This window comes from Corvus brachyrhynchos, unplaced genomic scaffold, assembly GCF_000691975.1.
Source record: "Corvus brachyrhynchos isolate BGI_N302 unplaced genomic scaffold, ASM69197v1 scaffold11, whole genome shotgun sequence".
Classification (NCBI taxonomy): Eukaryota; Metazoa; Chordata; class Aves; order Passeriformes; family Corvidae; genus Corvus; species Corvus brachyrhynchos.
Window position 1 is genome coordinate 8,116,211 of NW_008236965.1, and position 22,071 is coordinate 8,138,281.

The 22,071-nt window shown below is 38.2% G+C and overlaps 1 protein-coding gene and 1 long non-coding RNA gene across 4 annotated transcripts in view; both read right to left on the reverse strand.

The window, feature by feature from the left end:
- FRMPD4 (FERM and PDZ domain containing 4) overlaps positions 1–22,071 on the reverse strand; it is a 343,499-nt gene that overhangs the window by 256,752 nt on the left and 64,676 nt on the right. The window lies entirely within an intron of this gene.
- LOC108445261 lies at positions 12,920–20,517 on the reverse strand. The gene is made up of 3 exons (XR_001860068.1): positions 20,504–20,517; positions 17,088–17,093; positions 12,920–12,999 (listed from the first exon to the last, which is right to left on the reverse strand). It is a non-coding gene; the product is annotated as an uncharacterized LOC108445261 (long non-coding RNA).

A 22,071-nucleotide genomic window follows, 5' to 3' on the forward strand; every position in this document is an offset into this window, starting at 1 on the left:
CAGGGAAGTAGGACCCTATTTGTATATGCACAACTCATGAAAAACACAAGTTTGATTTCTACTTAATGACAACACTGCTGGACCTACAGCAATGGTCTAGATATGAACAAGCAATGAGTGTCATTCTCAAGAGGGTAAGTATAATAATGTGAAATAAAAGACTGCACTAACTGATATTTTAAAACAGTCATCTAAAGGGTAAATTTCCAGAGGAAACAGGTATTATATTAATGTAACAGGAAACTAGATTAGAAGGTTCAATCTCCATAATTACCAAAGGAAGGAACTAACAAATTTCTATTCCTATGTTTCTATACAAGAATATTCATTAACAGTAGATTAAAATGCATTCCTGTAGAGGATTCTTTGTTATAGAGCCTACCTCCATAAGGGAAGACCATTGATTGTAAGGAGTAACTCAGAGAAAGAAAAGTATATTATCTAACATACCTGCTTAAAATTTTTTAACTTTTTTTTTTTGTTGTTGTTGTTGTTGTTGTTGTTGGGGCGGGGGGGGGGGGGTGTCTGTAAAAGACGCCTTAGAAGAAGGATCCAGGAAAAAAACAACTGTTTGATGATTCTGTGAATCCATTATACCAACCAAACTGCCCCACAAACTACAAATTAAAGAAAATAAATACTCAGTATTACAGCAGTCATTTGTATTTTAGTAGTGACAACCAGTGACTTTAAATTGGAACAGTTAGGGTGAAATCTACTACACAGAAGGAATAGCTCACAACAGTGGCAGAAAACTAGGTTTGGCATTTTGAGTAACAGTCTTTGATGAAGCCAACTGGAATTGGCTGGAGTCAATTATTTGAATTTTTTTTTCCCTCTCACCAAAAAGGTTTTCACCTGGTCTGTTCTTCCGGGGAAAATACCTGCTGGCTGACATTGGAATCTAGCAAACATCCATCAAAATAATACCAAGAAAATCTGACAGACAAAAATATTGATTAAATAAACACCCGTAACAACATGAAGCAATTATTTAGTACCCTAGGTATATCAGTATGCATTTTATTCTTAGCATGTTTAACTAAGGTCTGCAGGACATCTGGCAAGCCTTACACAAAGGAGTAAAAGTGAAATGTGGCTTTTAGGTTGTTTTTTAGGGGTTAAGGGCTTTTTGCTTGAGAGACAATGTATGCTTTTAAACCTCAGCTTAGGTATTTTTCCTATGATTCTAGGAAATGATTCAGCAGTTGAGCTGATTTACTAATGAACCAAATGAATACTATAGGGATGCACCAAATGAAAAGAAGAAAATAGGAGTCATTAATTTTGTAAAGCAATAAAATCTTGGTGGAAAGAACAGCAGAAATTAAGAATCAAAAGTATTTTCAGTTCAGAGTTATTGCAGCATTATTTTAGATCTTAATAATGATAATTTGGTGATAATTTGGAATTTATCTTTAAAGCTTAAGATCCTGGATTACAAAAAATTATATCATGGCCACTTTTTTTTTTTTTCCTTTTATTTCCCAAGTCTTTTAACTGGGAAAAAGTACTTCATTTATTTCATGTCTGAGATGGGAGCAAATTCATGAAAGGACAGTTATTTCCCATTTCTGAAATATATGGGAATCAGGCCTCATCATGCAGCTCATATGATACAACTTTTATTTTCCTATCCAAAAATAACTCTGCTATTAAACAAAATGAGGTTTTCAATTTCTAAAGAAGATGTCACAATTGGAGATTAGTAAATTGTAGGAAATACTGCAACATTTTTCTCTCCAGCCTATAGCGACGTTACAAAAATCAATGTTTGTACATAACAAGCTCTTCCATTCAGCAAATAGTTTAAGATAGATTTCAGACAGTTTACTACATTTATGAAAGATAATTTTAGTCATGATACTGTGATTTGTAGACAAATCTTGACTGACAACTCAACTGCCAGATTTCACAACTAAAAGTTCAGAGAGTTTCTGCATTTTCAGTGATGTATATTTCTTGTGATTCATCACACAAAGACTATGAGAAACGGAAAGGAGGGGAGATCACTGATGTTTCTTAGACAAAAATGCCCCAGAAAAAACCCAAACAACAAACTAAACTAAAAGACTGCAAAAACAAAAACCAAGACAAAACCAAACAATTAAAGAAAATAGAATTACTCTTGTCAGAGCTACCCTGACAGCTCATCACATAGGGCTGGTCTTGCTTCCTCAGTACAGCTCCTCAGCTGTAGCTATGCCAGGCTCATGAACCACAGTTCTGGCACAAACACCAGCATCACTGATTTTCACCTTCCAATGTCACAGGATCAAGATCTTCCTTGTCTTACCAGTAACCAGCTGTAAACCAAATGCAAGGCTGTCGTCAAAGCAGAAAGTTTTGTGCTTGCAGATCTGCAAATCACCCTCTTAATAGCAGTGGAAGACTGCCAGTCCTGAGCTGCATAAATAATGGAACTCTAACTCGCCAAACTGAGAAATGAGAAATAACAAGGCTGGCTATACAACTGAAGATGGGATATGGAAGACAATATGAGAGCTTTGACAATAAGAATAACTTTGTAAGCCAAGCCTTACTCAATTTCTTTCTTAAGAAATTGTAATATTCTCAAGATAACTTGCACTTTCAGAGCTACAAATCTACAAATGTCCTTAAAGGGAACACCCACACATTGTCACCCTTAAAAGGAACTGCCACAGCAAGTGTCAGGTAGAAAATAAAGCACTGTATTTACTAGAAACAAACTTAAAGACAGTGAACCTCACATCATGAAAAAGTAAGACAGCTTGAACAGAAATCCTCAAATTTCTAACAGAATATGAATTCCTAAGAGAGCATTTAGAAACCTCAGGGGGACTCCTGAAGTTCATCCTGTCTTATGTACCATCACGAAAAAGATCCAAAAGCTACAACACGTGCTTCCATGTGCAAAAACCCAACATATGTGCCCAGCAGGGCAAAACAAAACCATCCCAAAGGATGCAGACATTTTAAACACAAAGCATGGGCACCAGCTGACCTCACTGACAGCTTCTCTGCTCTCACCCTGAGCTCCATCATCATTTCCTCACTGTCTCATTCTCTTCAGACTGCTTTTGCAGCAAGTGGACAAAGGAATGCTACATAATCCATGTACATTTTGTTCACACATTGTTAATGCAGCCTTGTACATCTGCCCAGACCTTCAGAAGGGAATACTCTAAACAAATTAATGTAACGTGCAAAATATAACCAGCCCTGTTGCCTGCCTTGTGCTTTCCTTTTAAGACCAGCACATTGCCAGGTTTGCATCTCAGTAGCTGGGCAAGACACAGAGCAAGTTCACCAGAGGTAAAGGCTCAACAAGGTAAAGGAAAAATTAAAAACCTCCTCTGTGGTGATCCTGCTTGTTCACAAGGCTGTTGTTCTCTGCAAAGAACCTTGGCTGGTAGCACTCCAGCTCCTGCTCCCTTGCTGTGTGACGAACACCCCAGCGCAGGGCACGGGGCTGAGCCAGCTCAGCCAGCGCCAGGGCCACACGCCAGCCCTGGCTCAGCCATTCAAATCCTTCCTCTCATGAGAGGCCCTCTCGCCTTTTCAATGCCTGAGATTATCTCAGCCTAAAGAGCACAACTCCTTCAGGTCTGGAAGGTGCTCGTGGTGGTTTTGCAACGTTAAAACCACATTTAAAGTGCTTGGAAAGAAAATAATAACAACAACAACAATCAAAAAGCCTCCCAATGTCTCCAAGCACTTCATGGTTCAGAAGGATTTCTTTGATTAGGCACCTCTAGAGCAATTTGCTCCAGAACTTACTCTTGGGGTCACCAATAAAAACCTCCTACAGATTTTTAGATCTATAGTGGATGGCTACGTCCATTCATGTTAAAAATCTATTGCTTCTTCTACTGACCTCATCCCTTAGGTACAGAAGTTATTGTGAAAGAGTATACTGCAGGTCACTTCTGTCACTACATTAACAGCTTTTCCAATTTCACTGTCAAGACTTTCCCTCTCCCCCCACCTAAATGCTCAGTCCTTCTCTACCACATTAATGAGCAAGCTGGAAAATGGCACACTCTGGCAATTTCAACTGCTTGGGAGGTTTCTTGCCCTCTCTGCACAATAACTTTAAAAAACCCCCCAAAAAACAACAAAGAAATAACAAACCCCCTCCTTTTTGCTTCTTGGAAAACAGGCAAAAAAAATCCTGGTTTTGCAGGTTGGTTTTGGTTTTTTTAAGTCATTCCAATAGCAGCACAGAAGAATAGCTCCTGTTTCCTCTCATTCACATCAAATTTTGAAAGCAGAAAGCACACGTTCAGCTTCTTGATGTTAAGATCCACCCTGTGTTCAAACCATTAGCAATGGCTCAGAGGGCCACCAGCACCCTGTTTTCAGACACAAGTGCCTCAAAGTTCTGCTACTTGTGGATAAAGGGCACTGGCTCTATGGAGATTCTTACAGGGTGAGGGTAGGGGGAGTGTTTGCATAGAATTAATGAGGAAATGAGAGGGTTAATAATTTTTTTCCCAATTTTTAATACAGGAAACATACAGAGAAATCCACTATCTAAAAATAAATTGAGGTTTTGAATGCAGCTAGAAAATGCCTATTGGACAGCTGAACATTTCACAATCATTTTTCCTGTTCAGTCACAAGTAGTAATGAGATTAGCTTTTACCTAAAGTCTAAACCAAAACAAACACTATATCCATTGTCTGTCCTCTGACTGTTCAAAAAACTGTTCTCTGCCATCTGAACACCTCCTATGGATAAAACTAAGCTTATTTGGCTTCACTGGAAACTGTGCTTCCTCGCATGCCCATACCCAGTGGAAAGCCTCATGCCACAGACTGCACAAGGCCTGTGGCTGCTGGGAGCCTTCAGCGAGCACACATCATGTCAGAAGCCCTTAATTCACCAGTAACACAGCTCCCCAGCTCACTGCTGCTTATAACCAAGGCTCTGATAATGTTTCATAACAGGTTATCCCCTTCATAAGAACCTTTGTATTAGTGTAAATGTGCAAGTCTTTAAAATTTCCTCTTCTTTCAGTTCAGTAGGCGCACAGCATGCACATATAGCATAGGCAGCTTCTGGTGTAGTAGTGTGCTTATTCCATAAATAATTATGTATAAACAAAAACATGAATGGAACGTCTCTATAAGTAAAATACACAAGTGTTAAAATGATTGCTTGCATATTAAGCAGAGATCACATGACAAGTAATTTTGGTATTCTCAAGCATATTCCCACAGGGTAAAGAATTATCAGCTACCTTGGGAACACAGTTATTTTTAATGATAGAAAGGTCATTTAACTATCTGACAAACACTTTCAAAGAAATATGTACTTTCAGTAACACTAAAAACTTTAATGAGAATCTAGATCAAGCTGTCCAAATATCTTCATCCAAATATTCACCCCTTCTCCCAAAGTGTGATTCCAAAACCAAACCAAACAGAAAACCAAACCAAACAAAGAAAAAAAAATAAAATCCACCCCACTCACTCATAAAAACCTACTTGATAACTGCTTATCATATTTCTCCTTTAGAATATGCTAGGGAACAAATGGGAATTTGGAGTTCCTTAATGAGTGTCTTGGCCACTGCACCAAACTGTGCATGGAGCAAGACTCTTGTTTCCACAGCATGAAATGTATGCAATATTCACAGACAGGAGAAAAAAAAAAAAAAATCTAGCTTTAAACTGTTGAAAATCAGATTTTTCAGTTCACCTACTAAAAGAATTCCTGCACAGCTCTTACTACAGGAGAAAAAAGCTGACTAAAATAGCGGTGCATGCTAATCTAGTTCAATGTTTTATTTCCTTCAGTTTTCAGTAGTGAATAATACTTTTTATTTATTAAAATACCAGGTCAAAAACACATTCAGTAAGTTTTTATGAACTGCTTCACATAACAATATTACAATATTCTGCTTGTATCACCACATAGGTGTTACTGCTACTTATGAGAGAACAGCTACAGATGTAGAGGTGATCCATGAAGATTTTGAAATTAAATAAAACACACATCAGACTACAAGAGAAGACAAAGAGAGGGAGAGAAAGACTAGATTGAATATTCACTGCAGTGAATCATAGGCAACTGACTCTTCCCTATGAATAAGCAAATAACCTGAATGTTCTTTAAATGTTTGGTTTTGTAAAAAACTGGAGGAGTTAAGGCTCTAATAATTTTTGCAGTATGATAAGTCACTTAAAATCCAAGTTTGCAATGGAAGCTTCTATTTAAAAGAGCTATCCATAGATCATATTACTTTTGGTAAGCCTTCAGTGATCTCTCTACAGTACTTATAGTCAATGCAATAATGAACTAGATTATGTCCAAGCACTGAACTACATGCAAAATCCCATCACAATATCTTTGTCTCATTCTCCAAAAACCCTCTCTCCTGACATTGCTTTGTACAAATTTACAGAGCTTCATGCATTAGCAGCAAGCTTGCCAAACAGCTTTGTCCCCTCCAAAGAGCAAGATCCCACCTTGTGACAGATGTCTGACAACCATAAAGAGGTTCAACCACCAGTAAGACTGCAAAGAGCAGACAACTCATCTCTATACTCAAAAAAACCCGTGTAAGTAATTACATCCTTTCTTACTGAATTGCCTAGATTAGCCAGGAATAGTGATTTATAAATTTAGGCAGTTCATCTTAAAGTTGTGTCCAAGGAGTTGCTAAAAGGCATAACTCTTTTACATTACGAAAAAAGTAGAACATCTGATGTAAAATCATCTCAATAAATGTTGCATAATATGAATAGAAAAATATGCTAGCAAATTATTACAATACAGTGCAACTATGCACTTTTAAACAGACTATGACAAGCTGGTTGCAGCAAAATTTACTTTTGACCATTATTTATTTCTGAATTCCCCAAGTCAGTTTTACAGCAGTCCTTTTCCAGGATGTGCTATAGGTATGAGACTCCAAATGACATTGGCTTAGCAAATGGATAACTATTTGCAGAATCAAATTATTAAATACTTGCTCAGCATAGGAACACCTAACAAACACACAAACAGGAAAGAACAAGCAGTGGAAGGAACTAACCACACACTGTAAGGTACCAAGAGTGGAAAACTTAGCCAGGAGCCAGGTATCAAACCTGGCTCTCAGTCCCAAACTGAAAGCATAAACAACTCTGTGTTTACCAGACACAACTCAGCTTCAGAGGGGAACAGCCAGAAAGAAATACCATTTTGATCAGCAACTGTTCTTTCAAAATAAACACAACACAATGGGACATGCATGGACCTACAGAGAGACACACAGAACTTCAACCACTGCTGGGCACAAGCAGGCTTTCACCCTGCTCCTTTCCGTGTTCATTCCCTCTCTCCTAACAAACACCTAAACAAAGAGTAGCACGAGTTGATGGAGAAAGAAGTACATTTTTTAAAGAATCTATCACACAAAACAAGGTATCAAGTAAAGCTTCACAGCATGTAAGGATGCAACAATCAAAAATTATTTGCAAATCACAAGAACTACATTTCTCAATGTTAGTAGGTTAATAACTCAAGTTTTCAGCACAAGTTATACTCACCTTCTGTTGGCAAAAAAGTCATTTCTGAAAAGGAAGTATTTGATTATACATCCCTTTGACTGTTTTGGCTTAACTCTCCAGGCAAGTTAAGAGGGTTCAAGTAAAAATCATGCATGAAACACTGAGCTTGTGCGTAAAAGCTGCTTCACTGCAGACGGTATTAATTTACCACATACTTAGTTTTCCAACTTGAAATAGATGGTAAAACACACTGGGATTCTGCACTAGGCACTTTATTTTTCCAAACTGAAGCAAACACACAGCCCTTGGAAGTCATGAGGCTTCTTTTGCTCCCAGGAAGAGCATAAGCAAAGACTTCCCAGCTCTGAGGCATAGCAGGGGAGAACAGCTCTTTGCTCCATCTAATGGTGAAAGGGAATAAGCATCTCCATAAGGTTTCACTTCATACTCGGTAAAGTCAACCCGGGGCAACTCGTGCATTTTTTATGTCATAATGGAGCTCGTTTGGTCTGTGTGGTGATAAGGCATGACACAGGTACACAGAGCTGCAGAGAAGGCAGAGGCACAGACACGTTCCTGCTATCAGATCTCAAAACAGGAGCTATGGCTTTTCTCTATGCTGTTTCTGCTTTCTTCCCCAAGTCTCCAGATCCTGTGCTGGAGCTGGCTTCATGTGTCAGACCTCCTGCCATAGGATGGTGATATGAGGGCAGGCAGTCTGGGGCAGGGCCAACAGGACCAACTTCACACAAAAGTACTGGGCAAGAGGCTGAGCACCTCCTGCTGCCAAGCAGGGCATGATCTGGCAACACGGCACTCTCCCCAAGCCAGCCTGTCCCACTGACCCCAGCGTCTGTTTGAATCTGCCACCAAGGGCATGGATGGAGGGAGACCAGACTACATGGCTGGCTTCCACCCACAGTTCGATGTTTGGCTAAGCAGACATCATTTTTCTGCTGAAGGACTATCAATGAACTCTTACTCTCCAGGGCTTCCAACAGCCCTTACACAGGAAAAGAAAGAATCAGGACAATTTCTATAAGGCCTAAGACCACAATGCTTGCAGGAAACTTCTGAAATGGTGTAGGAGTTCCTAAATACTGTCCCAGTCTGTCTCTTGTGACACCTCATGGTTCTAGCAAGAGGCTCACACGGTACCATCTTCTGGAATCAGGAAGCACCCACAGGTTTAGACAAACCAAATGATGTGTGGTTTGTTCTCACACAGCAGGTACTATGCTGAGCATCAGGGGGACACAACAAGGTGGTTTTGCTCTTCAGCAGGCCATCTGACCAGAGAGCAGAGGGCACTGTCCCTCCACATTCACACCCAGAGCACAAGTGAGTAAATGTTCACACACCAAACACCACCCACTGCTTACTGTATGACTGTGTTCACATTTCCTTCATAATTCATCAGCTCCTGAACAGACAGCAAAAAATACCTCGTTTGTCCTTTCAGAAAATTAATTAACTTGGAAGTACTAAATTTTGGTGTAAAGATGTTTTCAGTTTTTTATACATCAATGTTCAAGAGAAAAAGACTTTTTAAAAAGTAATTCAGAGTACTCATAGCACTTTAAACAAGCTCAATTTTCAGAAAATAAGGAGGGAAATTTCAGTAGATGGGAATTGGTAGAAAAAAAGAAAAGCCAAACAGAAGCAGAATTCTCTTTTAACCTGAAACAAGACAAAGTGCTGAGTTTTACCCAACATAACCTCTCTTCAAGTCCAGTAATGCAGCACAAGTTAATTCAAATATCTCCTGAAGATAATTGCATCTGTCTGTTAAGACAGTTGGAGCACTCTGCAGGTACAGAAGGTATATTTTATTCTAATTCTGTATTCCATCTAGAAATTTTATAATCTGGTCATCTCCTGGCAATTAATACCTAAATTATATATAGTTTTGTAAAACACTTAATAATTGTATTATTAAAAATAATTGAAACATTATCTCAGCTCATCAAATATTTTGTAGTTTGATTTCTATGAAAATTTGCATATATATTTTACACATGCTTATATATAAAATCATGTTTACTGCTCTATTCCTGCTATACATTCCAAATTCCACAAACACTTAAGAAAACACCTGTAAATATTAACTTGATGAAAGCAAATGCAATAGCTTATCTGAAAATGTTTTCTTGTGCTGAATGTTACTCAAGTTTAAAGGAGGAAAACAAAATCATACTTCACTTCTGTGTTTAGGAAGATGTATGATGCAATGCAAAAACTGTCACATGAGAGCCCTGTGCTACTTTCAATAAAAACATCTGTGACCTGCCACTTATATAGCTCATGTCTTGCTGTGAATGTACTCATCCTCTTTGCTGAGGAGACCTCATCCTCTTATTCCTCCATCTTGGAACATAACACGAAATACTTAACATGAAAAAGTGTGGGTTTTCATTTATTTCATGCACACATCACAGAAGAGAATAATTCATACTCACTTCTTTTAAGTTTCAAAAAAAAAAATATGCCTTAGAAATTTAGCTCTGGGAATGGAGTTAGGTCCTGCATTGATTAGCATTTTCCTTTTCCTAATATGCACTGGTGCTTGTTGGGAGTTTGGCTAACATAAGGAATAATTATTGCTATGATACCCTTACACAACTAAAACATGTAACTTTTCATCATATTTGGAAAAAACACAACCAAAGGTGAACTTTCACTGTCACTTTGCAATAATCAGTGTTGACTAACTTTATACCGGCTTTCTTTTCCCTCAGAATTACAGAAGCATTTTTTTATAAAGTCTCTAAGTCCACTCTTCATTTAGAAAGACAGCAGCAAACAAGCATACACACAAGGCCCAGAATATGAGAATGTTTTGAATTATGTTCCCATCACTACAGAAATAATGCCACTCAGAAGTATGAGATATATATATTCAGTACCTTGGCATCAGTTTGAATAGCTAAATAGAAATAAAGTAAGTACAAATATCCATTATGAAATGAGAGTCAAGACAGAAAGCTCCTCAGGCATAAGAATAAAGATCCATCACTGCCACACCACAGCGCAAATACCAGGGAAAAAGTCCACATTCAGAAACCAAACATTTCAGGATACATCTACAAATAACTAGAATAAATTCCTTCTGATAATAGGTAATCACTAGTTCTTACAGGTCCTATAACGTACTGGTCAAAAGAAGAGCAATGCCATCTGTCTAGAGATGCAGCAATGAGCAAATTAAATTGCTTATTTAGTATCAAAGCCTCTAATGTTCTTCACATAAAAAAGAATTAATATATTCAGAAGTGAGGCCATGCAACTCTTCAGAGAAATTTTCCACATGGCAGGGGCTTTCCACATGGGCAGCCACTTGGCAGGGAAACATTGCTGAGGTCAAAGAATTCACAACTTTACACAGAGGCACATACAAGAAACATATAACACAGCTTGACCACAGATAGGTAGGACATTTCTACACTTGACAAAGATGAGACCTAATTTGCTAAAGCCAAGCTTTGAAAGTTCTAAAATATATTACTTACCATATAATTCAACTGTAGCAGGTAGAGCTAAAATGTGCACAGAATTTAGGGTATTAAAATGGAAAGTAGTGAACAGTTAAAACATCCTAGATGCAGTAAAATGTTCAAATTAATGACAGAGGCAAGAGAGGTGGGAGGTTTTTGATGCATCTAATGCCTAAAAAAAATATATAATAATTTAAAAATCCTACCAGCTTTGCAACAGCAGAGCTGAAGATTCAATCCCATCAGCAGAGAGGCAAAGGTATCTTCCTCTGTTCTGTACAATGCTTATGCTGAGATGAGATGTACCTGGTTAAATCTGGATGTTCTCTAGCTCATCTTTAACGTTCTTGCTCTACTCGTTCTCTTGTTCTCCTCTACTACTGCCGTAAGTAGTAAAGGCTTCCTCTACCATACAAGCTCTCCAGAGTTAACTTTCCTTTGGTACACTCCTTGCATTAGACACAACTGAATTAACATTAGTGCAGTTACTACTTGTTTCTTTAACCCCTCCTGTCTTGCCTTCCCTCAGGTACACTAATGCTTTTATCTCCCAGCACTTTTATTCTTTGCTTCAAACACTTTCTTAGGAGTTCGAATGTACAACAAAAATTATATTCCTTTTTTTCATTTATCCTAGAGTCACAGATTGGTTTGGGTTGGGAGGGACCTTAAAGATCATCTAGTTCCAATCCCCCTGTCATGGGCAGAGATGACACTCAGTTAGTTCAGGTTGCTCAAAGACCCATTCAACCTGGCTCTGTGGCCAGGTAGGATGCCAGGTTTTTCTTTCTCCACATGTAATACATTCACTATATTCACATCCACATTTACAAAATGTGTTACCTTTTAGTCTCACATTTATTTACCTAATCTTAATATTCAAACTGCACTTAAGAGATTTGTATTAAATAAAAATTCTGTTAAACAGTAGGTTTATGAATTTTAATTTTCTCATTAAAAGAATTTTAGCTGATTGCTTCTCTATTTTCATTTTGGTCTCTTTTTCTCCTGCATGCTCCTTTAAAACATATGACTAAAAAGGATATATAAGCCTAAGAGTCTTCACTCTTAGCTGTGATGTATGCACATGCATTTTTTAAAATAAGTCTCATGTTTTTAAATGAACAGAAGTAAAACCTGAGGGTTTATATCTCAGCAAAGAACAGGTAAAGAAGTAGCAATGAAGGAAGCAGACCATGCAAATCACTGCATTACACAGCATCAAAACAAATGTCTTCTTCATATATGATATTTAAATCCTGAAGTAAAGTATAATTGCATATCCAATGTATCAGCTAAAATCAGGATGTCATATAAGTCTGTCCAATTAGATGACTTACTGTCTAGAAAGGGTAGTTCCTTATTCAGCTCTTGGGTAAGCAGCCAACTTAGGACAATGTTTTGCTAAAACAAGTTAACATTTTACTCCATTGTTTCAGTTATAATACTGATGGGGTTAAAATAGATTTCTGTCTACTTCTCCCGCTTTCCATTTCCCAAAGCGCATTTCTTTCAATTGTGTTCATCATTCTCTATTTTGTTTACAAGGAGGAAGGGGAAATGAGAAAGCAAAGAACTTATATAAAGAGAAAATTGCATAACTATGAAGCTCTACACTTGGCTTCAGGGAGATTTAAATGATGGCTCAGTAATTTCAAACCATATTCCAAAGAGCGTATTGTGATAGACTGTTCCCCATCCTCACCATGTGCCATTCAGAGGAAGGAACTGTGAACCACAGCTTGAGATGAACCTGCTACCAACTTCCTATAGTTTGGGAGGACTACAGATGGGCCAGCTGGTGACATTTACCTTCTCCAAGAGGCAAGACTGCCCAGACTGAAGTCACCATCCTCTAGGGGCACACAAACTCCTGTTCTACCAGGAGCCAGTTTATCACAGCACTTGGGTTGTTCGCCTCTGATTTAATCTTCAGCATTTGTCGTGGTTTAACCCCAGCCAGCAGCCAAGCCCCACACAGCCACTCACTCACTGCCTCACCAACAGGATCAGGGAGAGAGCTGGAAGAGTGAAAGAGAACTGTGGGCTGAGATAAAGAAAGTTTAATAGGGAAAGCAAAAGCCATGCACACAAGATAGCAAAACCAAGAAGTAATTCACTGCTTCCCATGATCAGGCGTCTCCAGGAGAGCAGGGCCTCATCACATGTAATGGTGACTTGGGAAAATAAACACCATCACTCCAAACAACCTTCTACCTCCTCCTTCCACCCACTCTATATACTGAGGATGAGGTCAAATGATATGGAATATCCCTTTGGAACCTGTAAAGGGTCAGAAAAGGCCTTGACTCTGCACAAGCACTGCTCAGCAATACCAAAAACACCTCCATATTATCAACCCTGTGTTCAGCACAAATCCAAATCACATCCCCATACCAGCACTGTAAAGAAAATTAACTCTACCCAGCCAGCCAAAACCAGCAGAGCACTGTAGCAGGTTAGGTAAGCAAAGACACTCCTATGCCTTCTCGCTAATGGGTGGTGACTGCTGAAAAAGGCATTAAGCCAAGGGAGTTTAAATAACCTACTGTCATCAATTTTTAACCAATCTTGTAAAAATCAAAAGCCAAGGCAGAGAATTCAAGCAGTGCATTTAAAGATGCTTTCCTTTACACTAATAAAAGTAAACCAACTCCTACTCAGCATAGAAATGGTATCCTGCACCTCTGTCAGACCTCTACAAAGCTGGCTTGTGCTTTCCTTTCTGAACAGGACAGAACACCTGAGCACCCAGACTGCTGAAACCATATGAGAGATACAACTCTTCTGACAAACCATTTTTAGAAGATTTACAAAGAGACCTGAGGCAAATAATGTTTTGTTTCCTCTAAAAATCTCCTCCCATAAACACACAAGTCATCCAAAAGTCAACCTGAGTCTCCTTCTGGATCACCTCTCAAACACAGCAAGCACCTGTACAACCCTGAAAGCCTTCCTGGCACCATGGCAGTGTAACCAATTTAAGTCAGCTGAACTCCAGAGGAATTTGCAAATTGGAAAAAATAGAAAAAAAAATACACGCATGCCTCCTGATGCCCAGAGAAGACACATAGGATTTCAGATATACAGAGTTCAGCAGAGCCTGGAGAGAGGTCACCACACCTGTGACCAGACTGCCTACTTTGGCATTTTAAGTGATCTTAAAACTGCCCTAGAGTCACATTCCCTGATTTATCTTTTGCTGCTACACATAAATTTTAAACCTCTGTATTCCCAAACTCTTCCTTACTGGATGCGATTTCTAAACTGACTCCAATTAAATTTCCTTCGAACATAATTGGAACATGTACAATTAGCAGGAAACAAGTTTGTCAGATTGTAAAGAACAGCCAGAGATGACCTATCAGCCTAAAGAACAGCCAGAGATGACCTATCAGCCCAAAATTACCAATTTCTCCACATGGCTTTTACTAACAAATTCTGAATCACTACAAATCTCAGTCTATACTTACTCTCCTCCCAGAAACACTCCTCCCAAACTCCTACAGCCTCTAAGATTAAAATGTTCCCTCACCCTTCAACCGTTGAAATAATTTAGACAGCCTTCACTACATTTCCTTGGCACCTTTCTTCCCCCTCTGGGCCCACAAACATAATAAATATTATTCTCTGATATTTTGTGCATACTATGCAGAAAGCCTGAGCTTGGAAGTCAGTTTGGCATCATAATTACCTGAGAAATAAGATTTAAACACAATTCTAATGTCAGAGTTTATAAACAACTGGCTAACAGAGCTTTCTGTTTAAGTTTATGAATGGTATCGCATTACATGAATTACACTTTTTACTCTCAACTGGAAAAGGGTATTTTCTTTTGTCCTCCAGATATCACAGATCATGATGTCACAAAAGTTTTTAAATAAATAAAAAAATAATTAAAAAAAAACAACCCCACAACCAAAAAGCCCAAAAAGAAACCCATACCGCAACAAAATAATCCAGGGTAATTTATCACAGGGTGGGAGGAGAAACACAGAGTGAAAGTTACTCTGAGACAATAGGGAAGGTTTCTCATTCCCTGGGCTTTTTCAGTATACATAAGAATGACCTAAACACAGGCATTTAGAGACCACATCTCCAGCAGCAAGCTGCAGCTCAGCCTGAGGCTAATAGTCTTTCACATAAATCAAATGCTAAACTGGGTAACACATTTCAATACACTTAACAGTGGGGGCAACGTAAAGTGATAACTATAACAAAAAATTGCAAGCCAAATGTTTCTGGTGGCTTTCATTTTATACTGATGTTCACTTGTGCTTCCAAATTCTTAATATTCATGTGCTGCTCTATGTTACTAGCACACTACTTATGTCCAAATGTTAGGAAGAGCAGAAAATACAGTGTGAAAGCTGAGCTGTAGGTGCAAATGGAACCAGTGTCATCCCAAGAACAAGCATGGCCAAAGTTGCAACACCAAGTGAAGAAGTTAGGTTTGGGGTTTTTTTTTCCTATTCTACCTGTTTTCTGCAGGCAAAGGCATTTAAGGGACAGTGGCATGACTTAAATATCTACCTTCTGTACAAGGAACTCATAGCAGTAGCCAGCATCAATCCAAAAAGAGAAGCACAGTAGTGACTCCTGCCACACTTCCTTCGCCTCCTGTGAAGGGCAGGCAGCATCCCTGGTGTCATCCATCTCCCCAGCTGCTCCACTGGGAACACCAAGCTGTCCTTTGCAAGAACTGAACCCCAATGGCAGTACAGGCATGACTTTGCCTGGAATCAACTTGCCAAGTCCCACTTTTTAGGGACTGTAGCACCCAAGTAGGCACTGACAGTAAGTTCCAGACCCCACCGAGAATGCCCTTCTATTGGTCATTGCAAACACAACCCAGTTTGCTCTTGCCCATACCTACATGCGTTTGTTCTCTAACCACAGGAGAACTGACAAGGTAGCTTTCAGCACAGAAAGGAAAGCCAAACATTTTTCCAAAGTCTTCCCCTTTCAGGTATCACATTCAAACACTGAACAAGGCAAAATATTTCTTAAGACACAATTAGTTGGCCAGCATGACAGGCAGAGGTCTATTATTTTTCTAGATTAGTATTTGAATAAACTGTTCAATAAATTAAATTATTAAGTTGAAACAAAACTGGATATATATGCTATTTAGAGTCTCCAAATATACAGGCTTCACATACATAAGCCCAGGTACGTACAGTATGGACCTCACAGAAGTCAAAGGAAATTTTGCTCTGAGCATCACTGAAACGGAGGATTTCTTTATTAAACTTAGTTTTGAGAAACCAGTTTCAGATATAAAGTTACTACATTCTTAAATATTTATATTAATATATCCAAATATATGTCTGCCAGCATTAAAATTAATATACGTACACAGGAACTCACAGAAATGTAGAATGATTTGGGTTGGAAGGAGGGACCTTAAAAATCACCTTTGGTCAGGGACACCTTTCATTAGAGTAGGTTACTCAGAGCCCCATCCAGCCTGGTCTTTACTTACAGGGTTGAGGAGTCCACAATCTCTCTGAGCAACTCTACCACCCTCACAGTAAAGAACTTCTTCCTAATATCTAATCTAAACCGGCCCTCCTTCAGTTTAAGGCCATTACCCCATGTCCTGTCACTTCAGGCCCTCGTAAAAAAATCCCTCTCCAGCCCCCTTTAGATACTGGAAGGTGCTGTAAAGTCTCAGTGGACCCTTCTCTTCTCCAGGCTGAACAGCCCCAAATCTCTCATCCTGTCTTCATATGAGAGGTGCTCCAGCCCTCTGATCATCTTAGTGGCTCTGCTACAGTCTACAGCTAAAAAAGTCAACAGCTAAAAAATGGTGAATGTAATACTAAATGTGAAAGGAGTGGACAGATGTTTTAACCATTCATTATTTTGATTTAAAAATCAAGTAATTTAAAAACATAATAAAACTAAATTTTAAAAAGACATTATTTCACATAAAATTGTAACTAACTAGGACCCACCAAGAACAGTTCTTAGCCCTTTGCTATTTAACAGTTTACTAAAGATCCAGAAAACAAAGGCTTGCTGTTAATACAAGTCACCACTGGCAGAGGGACCAGGGAAATAATCTAAAGTTTACAGCTGGGCATAAAATAATCTAACCTATTACACAGAACTCTATTAATGTTTTGAAGAGTAACATCTACAAAAAATTCCTAGTGAGCTAGTAGGTGAATCTGATCTCCTAGGATGATGACATAGAAATGAAGAAGTACAGAGCAATCTTTTGATAAATCAACAGGAAAACAACAAAGAGTATTGATTTTAGTATGTTGTATTGCACTGGCCAGGCAGACGTTAACAGTGTATGCGCAGTTCTCTTTTAAACCTTTTAATAAAAATACAACCAAAACAATTCATATCGACACAGTAACAACAAAGGAGTAGAGAAAATGCCTTACAGCAAGAGTTAAAGAGATGTCTGATTAGTTTAGAACTACAGTATTGAAAGGTGACTTCATTAGAGAGTATAAACATCTCACTGAGAATAAAGCATTGGAGCTTTGAAGAAGAAACCAGAGGCAATGCCTGGAAACTGAAGCCAGACAAATTCATATTAGAAATAGAGCTTAATTACATTTTTCAGCAATGAGGATCATTAACTACTGATGAAGTTAAAGTGCAATGCATCTTCCACATCTGTAAATGAAGACCAAACACTTCCAGAAGCTGCACTCCATTATAAGTACCAGCCTAATAGAAAAGTAGCTGTGTAAATTCAGAAAAAGCCTATATTTTACAGAGTTTAACCCGTATGATGTGGTCCTGCAAGACCTTAAAATTACTAGGGCATATGAATCAGTGCCAAGATAAGTAAATTAGTAATAATAAACCACACAGGATCACACAGCAACATTAGAAAGAGATTCCCCATTTGTTGTAAGTCACCCAACCCTTCTACATGGAAACACGGCATCTCCATCTGGTAACAATAACACATTTCCCCAATATGATCTCATTTCATAACAAAAAGGCTTTTCTTTTCATGCATATCTTAAAAAAAAAAAATTAACCTTTTTCAGTAGTTATACTACTTAGTAGCTGTGATAAATGTCATCTAGATATTAACACAGCATTACTGAAAATTAACACTATATCAATACTAACAAAATCCAATGAATGCTTATTACTGTAATACTTCAAAACGTTACCACTAGCTGGAAAAGCTCATTTAGGTTTGAAATAACTATTTTGATAAAAAGAGAAACATTGATTACATAATTTGCACTCATTTTGTCACTTCTGTCCTTTCTATCGTTTTCTTTTCTGCCGCATCGTTGTTTGACACTGCTGACTCACAGACGGCAAGTATATTCCCAGACTGAATGTAAATGCATCTCATGCCCCTACATTTCCATTTTCCAGATATTCATCTCCTCCTTAACACTACCTGTACTCCAAGGGTGCATCTGAAAAGAGATTAAGTGAAGAAGCAGAACTGGCCTCTGAAGCAAAATTGTTTCTTGATTGCTTTGTAGGAAACTATTTCATTAGGCATACAGCTACTCCTCTAGCATACAGAAACAGGAACTGAACAAAGATTATCTTAATTTGGAGATCATAAATACCAAAATACACACATCCATTGGACAGCAGGGCTTACTGGCCTGCAAAATGTTATTGTAAATAAAAATGGGAACTTCAGACTATCGTATATTCATATTATAGGGTATGGATCCCTACGGAACGCAAGTCCTTACCTAAAAACAACAAATGCAACAACAACAAAACCACCAATGGGGAAAAAAAGGCACAAAGGAGGACCTGAAGAGATCAGATAGCCCAAGCCCCATTCCAACGTAATCCAGACAGAGAGTTTTCCAATCTGTTCCTCAGAATCTCCACATAACCTATTCCAGAGCTCACGATTCCTGCCGTTCAAAAGTATTCTTTATCTGTTTTCTCTTTGTCTTTCTTTTTTTCCAGTATCTAACCCACATTTTTTAGCAGTACATTAAAATTCTTGTCCTATCCCTTATGAACAGAAAGCATATTATTGCTTCTCACCTAGCATCAGTCTTTTACATTTACAAAAATTTGTTTCTCCCATCAGTAAATAAAGCGTGATTTGTTCACACTTCTCAAAAGGTCACTTTTCTTAGACTTCTTATTATCTGTTTCCTTCCCTTAAACTAACATCTTTCTAAAATCCCAGTGCCTTGCCCACATCAATATATTAGCCCAAAACTCTACACTGTTTTCACAGTCTGCACTTAGCTCAAGTACATCCTCACACAATCTGCACAAGATCAGAGGTTGAGAAAGCCATGGGGGAAAAAAAGGAACATGCTATGAGGGATCAGAGACACAAAGATTCTAGGCAAAAAGTACTGTTGATCCCAACGACACTCAGGTTCTTGTATCAATATTTTAGTCTACTGAATTTTGTTTGACCTCATTATAAATAGGAATTTATTTGTGCAGCATGATGAAAAAGGGCTGTGATTCTACCTGAAGCTTCTAGCATAACAAACTATACCAATGAGGAAAATTCTATAAATCCACTATAAATAAGGGGAAGGAGGAAAAATCATACACATATGCATACCTGTACAGTAAATAATTTGGCTAATTTCAATAGTTCTTAAACTATACTTTTTTATTATATTTTAACAAAGAATAAAACATTTTGCCTCTTGGAAAAATTTCATACAAAATCTTAACTAACAACTACTACACTTTGAAATAATTCAGCATAAACTAATATACTGGTCTGTCTCGCTATCTTTCCTTCCTGACAGCTATACACCAGCAATACAGGCTTCAAAAATGCCTAGGCAAATATTTCACAAACTCAGGATAAAATTGTCCATTTTTTTGCCACTAGTGTTATGGGGAGAGACAGCAGAGTGTGCAACCTTAAGCACAACACAGTTTTAAAACAGCTAATAATGTAAACATGGAAAGAAGTCTGTCTCATGGAATTTTTTAATTGTGAACTTCAGATTTTACACCACTACTGAAGATCTGAAAGCACAATTTGGACCCACTTTTTCTGTCATCAGGTCTTGGCCTTGACTTCATTCATGTAAGCCCTAGGGATGCTGAAGTCAATGGGGTTTTTGTCATTCAATGCTCTGGTCCATAATCAGATCTCATATCAGAAACAGTTATTTATTCCAGCATTTGAAAAGACTTTTTATCTATCCCAAGCAACTTGCTATTTATTCCTCAGTCCTTCAGACTTACTTACACACACAAGAAAAATCAGATTTATTTAATCTCTATCAATTTGACAATGCTTTATATGGTTGGATCTGAAAGCCTCAGATCAACAGACTGATGGAACATATACATGAAGAAGGCACCACATCTCACCCACCTCTAACATGCTAAAGCACATTTAAACAATTAAGTAAACATTCTTATATATAGCATCTGAGTGTCCACAAGGTCTTAAAAAATATTTAATAAATATACCATAAAATGTGATTCATAAGTAAATACTTATACAGCTGACTCATATTTTTTTCTACAAAACCTTTAATACATCAATCAGAACATGGATTACACAAACACATGCACACACAAAAGAGAGATTGCTACAGAAGGGGCAATTTGGCTGCTTCTCAGCAAACACAGATTAAAGCACACAAGATCTAGTGCACACAAGAAAGAAGATAAATAACCCCAAAAGGTCACAGCACATACTCTGATCTGTTGGATACTTATGCAATAAAAGATAAAACCCGCTTCTGTGAATAAAACTGAATGATTGCAGTATTCAATTTCAATTTGCTTTCAAACATGTATGAAAACACAACAATCGCTGTATGTGCTGCAATATTTTTCTAGTAACAGGTACAGTTTCCTAACCCAGTGAGAGGAATACAGTGATGGCTACAATTAAGTACCATGGCCACCTAACTCAAAGCCAAATACCTTCACTAAGTTTTGTTCTATAAAGGATACTACTGATAACTGTTGTATTCAATGAATATTCCCAAGTAATTCAGAAGCATGCTTTTAAATCGTATTTCTTTATACTGCAAAAACATCAGAGATAGTAAATCACCATAGTCCTGCTTCTAGCAATATGGTACTAAAAGTAATTTTCAGGAAGGATTTCTTCGCTGAAAGAATGAAGAAATGGACTGCCCAAAGATGTGGGCATCCCTGGAAGTGTTCAAGAAACAACTGGACGTGGCACTTAGTAGTATATGGTCTATTTGACAAGGTGAAATTCAGTCAAAAGTTGGACTTAGTGATCTTAGGGGCCTTTTCCAACCTTAGTAACTCAATATTCTAAAGCTACAAATGCAGATTCCTTAAAAAGAAGGAATCAGCTGTCGAAATCAACAGGGAATTTCTGTTATAGTTATTCATTGATTGGGAAATGCTAATTCTACATTACCACTCTTCCAGAATCTGAGATATTCATGGAAACAGAAAACAAGAGATGGCCTGAAAGTGCCACAGAATCATCTTATATATTTTGTCAGTCAGATCACTATGGTCTGGCCAGTTACTGCCATATCCCATCAACATTCAAATATTTGCTTCTCAGAAAGGAGAGGGAAAAAAAGGGCAGAGGGGGAAGGGGGGAGAGGGCCACAAGCAGGAAGGGTCCATGCTGCTTTTGTTCATGTTTAACAGAGTCTGTATTTAACTGCAGATTTCCATCATACATCAAAACACAACAGGCTCCTCACCATCCTTACCATATCTCTGCTTCCAGAGCTGATTTTTGAAAGCTAGGAATATTTTCCTGCTTTTCCATACTCCTCTCCCTTCCCAGCAAGTACTACAGCATTTCACTGCACACAGCTTAGTATACAGACTTTTAATCCTATCTAAGCTAAATAAAGTTTTTTTTAAGTTGTCTAACCACTCTCCTTGGTCTGAACCAGTGTGTCTGCTATTCTCCTGAAAATGTAGTCAAGTAGGCAGCATTTTTAAAACAAAAAAAGACTTGGCAGGGAAGATTCTTACTGACAGGCATCCTTTTGGGGAGGCCTGCAGCACCCTCTTTTCTCCTGACTGCAAATGAAGGGAGCTCTCATACCCTTCTTTACATGCTTCCATCCATCGAAGAAAGCCAGGACTGGTCCCAGAGGGCCATGGAGGGTGCTCCACCTGCAAGTTGAAGCAGC